The following is a 7,812-nucleotide window of genomic DNA, read 5'->3' as shown; positions in this document are numbered from 1 at the left end:
ACACACACGATCGAACACTACTACGACGAGGAGAGTCAGAGTGCAGGATGAGGAGAGGAGGTGGTGGATGTGGTGATGGAGGAGCCTGCCGGAGGGCGGTGTTTATACACGGCTGCACGCATGGGATGGACTTCAATAATTCATGGGGGCCGATGACCATCAGCATGTCTGTGGGTGGTGCGTGTGATTGTGACACATGATCACGTGGTCCATATCGTAATCTGCGTGGGTTTATAGATAATGGAAGATAAACTTGAAGTACTGTTACCACGTGAAACGCGTGGGGGCCGGTGGGATCACATCGGGGCTGAATCTTTTTGTTCTTTTCGATAAAAGCCAGAGTTTTTATATATTGGTGCTTAAATGAGTAGGTAATACCATGACACAGTAGAGGATGACACCAATAATCGAAGTATTTGCAGATGCTCTCATCAACAGATGTTGATGTCCAAACACCTCCGTCGGTCTCGCTCGCTCGACAACTCACCGCTCTCCTCTGCTTCGCTGCTCTGCCTCCTTTGCAGTACTGCCATGCCGTCCTTCCCTTGGTTTTTGGGCGCCCTCGCTGCGTGATGTTGTTCTCCAAGCAGATCGATGCCATGGCGACCGTGCTGAAATTCTGAATCCCGAACTGAACCTTCCTTCCTTCCTTCCAGCGGTTCCTCCCGTGTTGATCTACTCCCAGTCCCCAATTCTCCCATCTCAGGGAGAAATCACAACAATTGAAGGTTGGCTGATTTTGACCATTTTATCATTATCAGGGGAGGATGCCCGCCTCCATCTCAGGCCACCCGCAATGATTCGTGTGGGCCCACAATCAATGCTCCCATCCTCGTCCTCTCCTCTTCTTCCTATCTTGCACCTCACTACGGAAACAGGATGTTTGCCAAGTACCAAAAACAATAGGCAAAGCCCCAAAAACACTCGGCAACCGACACTCGGCATCGATTTTAACGGCAAAGTTTATTTACCGAGTGTTTTTTGTCGGACACTCGGCAAAAGCTTTGCTGAGTGCTAGGTTGACACTCGGCAAAAAAAAAAGTGACGGGGACGGCGAGAAGATGGTGATTGAGGCTTTGCTGAGTGCCATGACGGAAAAACACTCGGCAAAAATCTAAGCTTTGCCGAGTGTCCTAACTGGAAAACACTAGGCAAAAATCTAAACTTTGCCGAGTATTACGAAGAAAGCACTCGGCAATATTTAAAATGTGGCTGAGTGTTAAGCCAAGCAGCACTCGGCGATATTTAAATCTTTGCCGAGTGTCAACTCCAGTACACTCAGCAAAGTACTATGTATAGTCCCTTTGCCGAGTGTCACGGACAAACACTCGGCAAAGTATTGCGTATATGACAGATTTTATGGTCGCTTTGCCGAGTGTCAAGGACAAACACTTGGCAAAGCTTTGCCCAGAATGACAAATTTAGCTTCTTTGCCGAGTGTAACACTTGGCAAAGCGATGATTTTATGGTTTGGTCACGTATAATGACCCCCCCACTCAAACAAACATCACAGGCATAATTCACAATAAGCATCACAAGCATAATTCACAATAAGCATAAAGTAAGCCACAAATGCAAAGGCAAGTAACAAGTAAGTCACAACTAAGTCACAAATAGTCACTGCGGAGGCCCTGGGAACCACTGCGACAAATTCGGATCTTGAGGGTGATTATTCGATGCCGCCGATTGATTCTGCACAGAGGAGAAGAGATTGCATGTGTGAGATAAGATTGAGCTAACATATCATTTTGAGCTAATATTTAGAGCTAACATATCATTTAGAGCTAACATATCATTTTGAGATAACATTTAGAGCTAACATATCATTTTTTTGCTAACGTATCATAGCATATTTCACTTTGAGCTAACATATCATTTGGGATTTGGACATTTATGACAGAAACAAGCTCTCTAAGTCAAAGTATTCAATCTGCAATATAAGGTGTCAAGTGTGACACAGGAGTAGTTGTGGGTGGTTGAGGTGGAGGGAATAGCATCGGTGGCGCTGGCTGACCCATACTCGATGCAAAAACCTGCATGTATTGAAACATCTGCTCCATCCTCAGCCGTTGTTCTTCCTCCATCCTCTGCCGCTCAGCCTTCAGCCTCTGCTGAATCATCTGCTCCGTCCTCGCCTCCAACTCTTTTTTTTTTATCGAATCAGCTACCTGCTGCAAGACATTTGGTATACGATAGCAACCAAGTGACGTATACGCTGCAGACATCACGAGCTCATCGTCACACGCACAGCATTCAAATTGTAATACCGAGCTAGCTTCAAATTGTAATACGGCTTTGCAGCCCAGCCTACCAAGCCCGTAAGAACCGCAAAAGAACCCAAGCTGCAGCAGTGGTCGTGCAATGCCTGCAGCCGAAGCACGCGCTCTGAGCTCTCTTCCACCGCAAGCAGGTCCGTGATGACACAACTAGGGATGCAGATTTTTCTGAGCTGACGTAGTGACCCAAAACCCAATATAAAAAGAATAGAGTCAAAACCCAATACAGAACCGGCCCAATAAAAATTTGCTGCCAAAAGTTATAAGGACATGCCGAAGAGATCACGCTCTCGCCATGATCAACTGGTGACGATTCAATCCTGCTGCCTCGCCGAGATTCCGGCTGATAAAAATCTTGAACTCCCGATGCGACCTGTGAGGCTCGCAGACTGCGGCAGCTGAATCCGAAGGCTGTGCAGATTCTTTAGCATCTTCCATGATACGTGATTCGAGAGTGTGTTGATACCCAAGTCTAGAACCTTAAGCCGCATATGGCTTCCAAAATTACTAGGAATGGTGCCGGAAAGACCATTTCCAAAAAGAGCAAGTTTTCGAAGACGATGTGACCTACTAAGATCGGCAGGGATGGAGCCAATGAGGTTGGTCCTTGTGAGGTTAAGCATGGAGAGGAAAGAGAGGTTACCAAGATTGAGGGATGAATTCTCCTTGGTGGGGAACATCTGGCAACGACAGAGCCATGACGCGCTGACGTGGCAGCTGCATGAGATGCCGACCCAGCGACAGGAGAACACGTTAGTTGTCCAGCTGCCGGCAAGGACGCCGCGAGGATCCTAGAGCTGGCCTTTGAGAGCCAACAGTGCAGGTAGGTCAGTGACGCTGCCGTTATCAGCAGTCAGCTTTGGCCCTAGGGAAGAAGAAGCGACACTAGCTCCGAGCGCTGACAGAGAGAAAGATGGCCAACAAAATCTCTCTGCACGAACGAGGTTTCTGACGCATCCATTGTGAGCAGGCATCTGTAGAGAGGTCCTTTCTGGAGCACCTTTCTGGAGGACGGTAGCTTCGTAGCTGTTTTCTGGAGGACGGTAGTTCCGTAGCTGTCTATATGATAAATGCACTACGGGAAACCTTAAATTTGCCGAGTGTTTTCTTTTTGCCGAGTGTGTTTTTTCGAGCACTCGGCAAACAAGCTCTTCGCCGAGTGTCAAGCCAAAAACACTCGGCAAAAAAAAACACTCGGCAAATCGGGGCTTTGCCGAGTGTCAAATAAAAAACACTCGGCAAAGCCCCCTCTTTGCCGAGTGTCAAAAAAAACACTCGGCAAATAGGGGGGTTTGCCGAGTGTCAAAAAAAACACTCGGCAAAGAGGGGGGTTTGCCTAGTGTTTTTTTTGACACTCGGCAAAAAAATAATTTTTTTTCTCTTTTCACCATGAAATTTTTTCTACTCCCCACATACAACATGTGGTACTCCATGTTAAAATTTGGTATATTTTTGAATTTATTTGCTATATTTAATTAATTAATTGCATTTCAAGGGAATTTTTGGTATAAGTCAAATTTGAACTGCATGTGATTCAAATTATGGAATAAAATGAGTAGAAAAATGATATTCATGTTATTTGGACCAATTTGAGACCTGACCCATGAAATGAAAAGAAATTTCGAACATCTTGTTCAGGAAACACGACCATGAACGTGTGGCAGTAGTATTTTTAAATTGTAAAAAAAATAATCAAAGTCTGAAAATCTTAAGATTTGTCATGATGTGATGATATAATACGTGGAGGCTGTGGAAAAAAATTGAGAAGGTTTTGCACATTTCATCATGTACGATGATTACAAACCGAAGCATCTCAGAAGAAGAATAGTAACTTTGAGAAGGATTCGATAAAATTATAGTCGAAGTGACGGTCGAGTTCGGTTTGACTACAAAACTTTTTGTATAGTCAGTAGAGAACCTATATTGGTTCGTGTGAAAATTTGGTATTTTTTTGAAACTGTTGGATATTTTTTAAATTTTTTTCAAAAAAAGTTTGCCGAGTGTCCTACGTTGGACACTCGGCAAAGAAACTCTTTACCGAGTGTCCACGTAGGACACTCGGCACAGACCGCCCCCACCCTCAAAACAGACCGACGCCGCCGCCTCCCCAACTCCCCCCGCGACAGACCGCCTCCCCAACTCTCCAGCACCCCCCCCGGCCCCCTCTCCCTCTAGCGCCCCCCCCCCCCCCCCCCCCGCCCCCCTCCGCCGCCGCCGCCCTCCCTCCCTCTCCCTCTCCCTCTCCTACCGACGCCCCCCTCCCCCACCTTCCTCTCCCGATGCCCCCCTCCCCCACCTTCCTCTCCCGACGCCGCCGCCGCCGCCACCGCCGCCGCCGCCCTCCCTCCCTCTCCCTCTCCCTCTCCCTCTCCTACCGGCACCCCTCCCCCTCCTCTCCCCTCCTCCCTCCCTCGAGTGGGGCGCCCCTCTCCCCAGATCCGGCCGGATCCGGCGGGGAATCCGCCCCTCCTCGCCGGATCCGGCGGGGACTCGCGTCGGGAGCCCCGGATCCGGCGGGCGTGGATGGTGGCGGCGGCGTGGATGGTGGCGGCGGGCGTGGATGGTGGCCGGCGGCGGCGGTGGCGACGACGTGGATGGTGGCGGCAGCGGCGGTGTGGATGGTGGTGGTGCGGCCGCCGCCTCCCCCGGTTCCGGCGCCGCCGCCTCCCTCCTCCAGATCCGCCGGCGCGGGCGGCGCCCCTCCCCACCCTCTCCGGCGTGGGCGGCGCCCCTCCCCTCCCTCTCCGGCGCGGGCGGCGCCCCTCCCCCCCCCTCTCCTCCGGCGGGCGGCACCCCTCCCCTCCCTCTCCTCCGGCCCTTCCCCTCCCGGTGGCGGTGGTGGTGCTGCTGGCGGGCGGTGGCTGGGTGTGGATGGTGGCGGCGGCGGCCGGTGGCGGTGCTGGCGGTGGTGGCTAGCGGCGGCGGCCGGCGGCCGGAACAGGTTTTTTTTATTTTTTTTAACAATTGTATGCCGAGTGTTTTCTGGCCACTCGACAAAGTCTTTGCCGAGTGCGCGACAGAAAACACTCGGCAAATCCTTGTTTGCCGTCACAAAGTTTGCCGTGTGCCGTTTGCCGAGTGTTACACTCGGCAAACGGCTCGCCGGGTGTATTTCGCCCTTCGCCGAGTGCCCCTGGCACTCGGTGAATTTCTTATTTGCCGTAGTGATGCTATCGCCTTGCCATGGCCGCACGACATGGGGAGCAAACGACTACAGTACAAGAGAGACACTGATCGGTGCACTGGCTATCTCTTTATGTTAACCTAGCTTCATGCATAACAGTTGGTGAAAAAAAAAAGTAGATGTACCTTCTACGCCATAACAGAAAAATAAAATGAGAAATATGTTAGAAATTCTTAGAGAAAGGGAAAACATCCATCCCTTAATCGGCGCGTCTATTCACGTAATCTAAAAAATACTCCGGCGTTAAAAATACGATCACAGAAACTTTAAAAATACGATCACAGAAACTACACCCTGCATAGAAACAGAATGTTCGATGCAGCGTATCAAGCCTACTACCCTCATGTACGTAGCACCGATGCATCTGTGCATTTTTCGCACATGCTAAATGTTATATACATCCCCCATCTTGGAATGTTATATACAGATTAACCAATAAATAAGAATTGCATTACCCACAAAGATCAATTTCCTTTCATTTTCCCCTATATCCATTAGCCAATTCCCAAGCATATGAGTTAAGGATCTTGGTAAGATTAACCCAGTAGCTATATGAATAATTCTCCAAATAGACTTAACATGCTAGCAGTCAAAAAAGAGATGTTTAATCTTTACATTACATTCACAGAAAAACACTATTGTCTCACCAATCAATTTTTTTAACTAAGTTATCCTTTGTTAAAATTACCCAGACTGGAGAAAATTAACCAAAGAAAAATCTTCATCTTCAAAGGGAGCTTCAGCTTCCAAATGAATTTATTGTTGGAAGGGGTACCGTAGTTTATCAGGTACTGATACATGGACCGAATTGACAAATTAACCATGTTTATGTAATTCCTAGCTAAAATAGTCCTCTGATTAGAAAGCTGAAAGTTTGCTATCTTAGCTACTAGGTATTTTCATGCCATCAATTTATCCCCAACTAATGATGTTCGAAAAGAAACATGTAGTGACATTTGAATCATGACGTAAGACACGTACCATGAGGGTAGATGACTATATTATGCAGGCTAGGAAATTTCTCCTTAAATAACTATATTATACATGCTAGGAAATTGCTCTTTAAGGAGTTTCGAACCCACCCATATGTCCTTTCAAAATCCGGTTTGCGAACCATACCTGTTTTTGAATATCCCACATCTCGAAATTCTTCCATAGCTTTTAATAAACATTTCTCAAAATATGACTCACCAGGCTTTAATCTGTACTTCTCATACACATTTTGAACTTAGATATTTATTCTTCAGCAGGGTTTGCCAGATTTTACTCCTTCATTGAGTAATGTGTGGATGTGATTTGATGATAGGGGTAGATGTGTGTGCTTTCGTTCATAGGTGAGTCGGCATGCGTATGTACAAGTGTATGCATCTATACGTTGTTTAAAAAAGAATTAGAGAAATTTTCATGTTACTAATTTTTTCTTTTAGGTAACTATATAAATTTGCATGGAAGCTCACATTTTGTAATATCAGAGATTTATGTAAAAGACGTCACCGTAGAAAAGGTTCCAGAGACGTCAACAGGAATAACTTGTCTGCATCCTCAGCGAAAGAAATCCTTGCACAATCCTGTAGAAGAGCTTCCAGAGAGCCTGCAATTCTGACCTCATAATAATGGTCAAAGAAAACTGAACTCTCTTCCTGCAGCCCGCATCCAATCACCAGCAAATTCTTACTGAGGTGATGAAGCTGTATAACCTACCAAAATTCTAAGTTCCCTGCTGTTAGTCCCTCTATCGTCCATCTTGATGATGTAGATTTATTTTTTGAAAGTCCATTATGGTGTACATTTCACCCGGTTAATTAACTCTTGTTTGAAGTCAGTCAACTGTCATATATCCAGTAAAAAATGTCTTATGATAACCGGAAAAGGTCAATGACACATTATTAACACTAATGAAAAACCAAGTGCCACATTCGAAGAAATCCATTAACAATGGAACAAAATTCTTTGCGGGGCCGCACCGTGCGCCTGGTGTGACACCGCCTAGATTACGTCCACGCGTCCTGTGTCAGATTCCCTTTTCGATTCCCTTGAGGCGACTGCTCGAGCGTTGAGCCCATGTAGCGCGAGGCCCAGCAGCGGCACCCCACGGCCCATGTCCGATTCCCTTGCGGCGACTGCTCACGCTCCCACGACGGCGACTGCTCACGCTCCCGGTCATGCGGATGGCGGTGACTGCTCGCGCTCCCACGACGGCGACTACTTGCGCTCCCGGTCCTGCGGACGGTGGCACTGCTCGCACTCCTTGTCCTGCGTGCAGCGGCACCCCACCCTAGACGCTGGCCGCAGCACCCCGCCCCCGCGCCGCACGTTGGCGGTCGGTCGCCGGTGGCACCAGCTCGAGCTTCC

Source organism: Setaria viridis, chromosome 8 (genome assembly GCF_005286985.2).
Source record: "Setaria viridis chromosome 8, Setaria_viridis_v4.0, whole genome shotgun sequence".
NCBI classification, from domain to species: domain Eukaryota; kingdom Viridiplantae; phylum Streptophyta; class Magnoliopsida; order Poales; family Poaceae; genus Setaria; species Setaria viridis.
Note: the sequence above shows the minus strand (reverse complement) of the source record.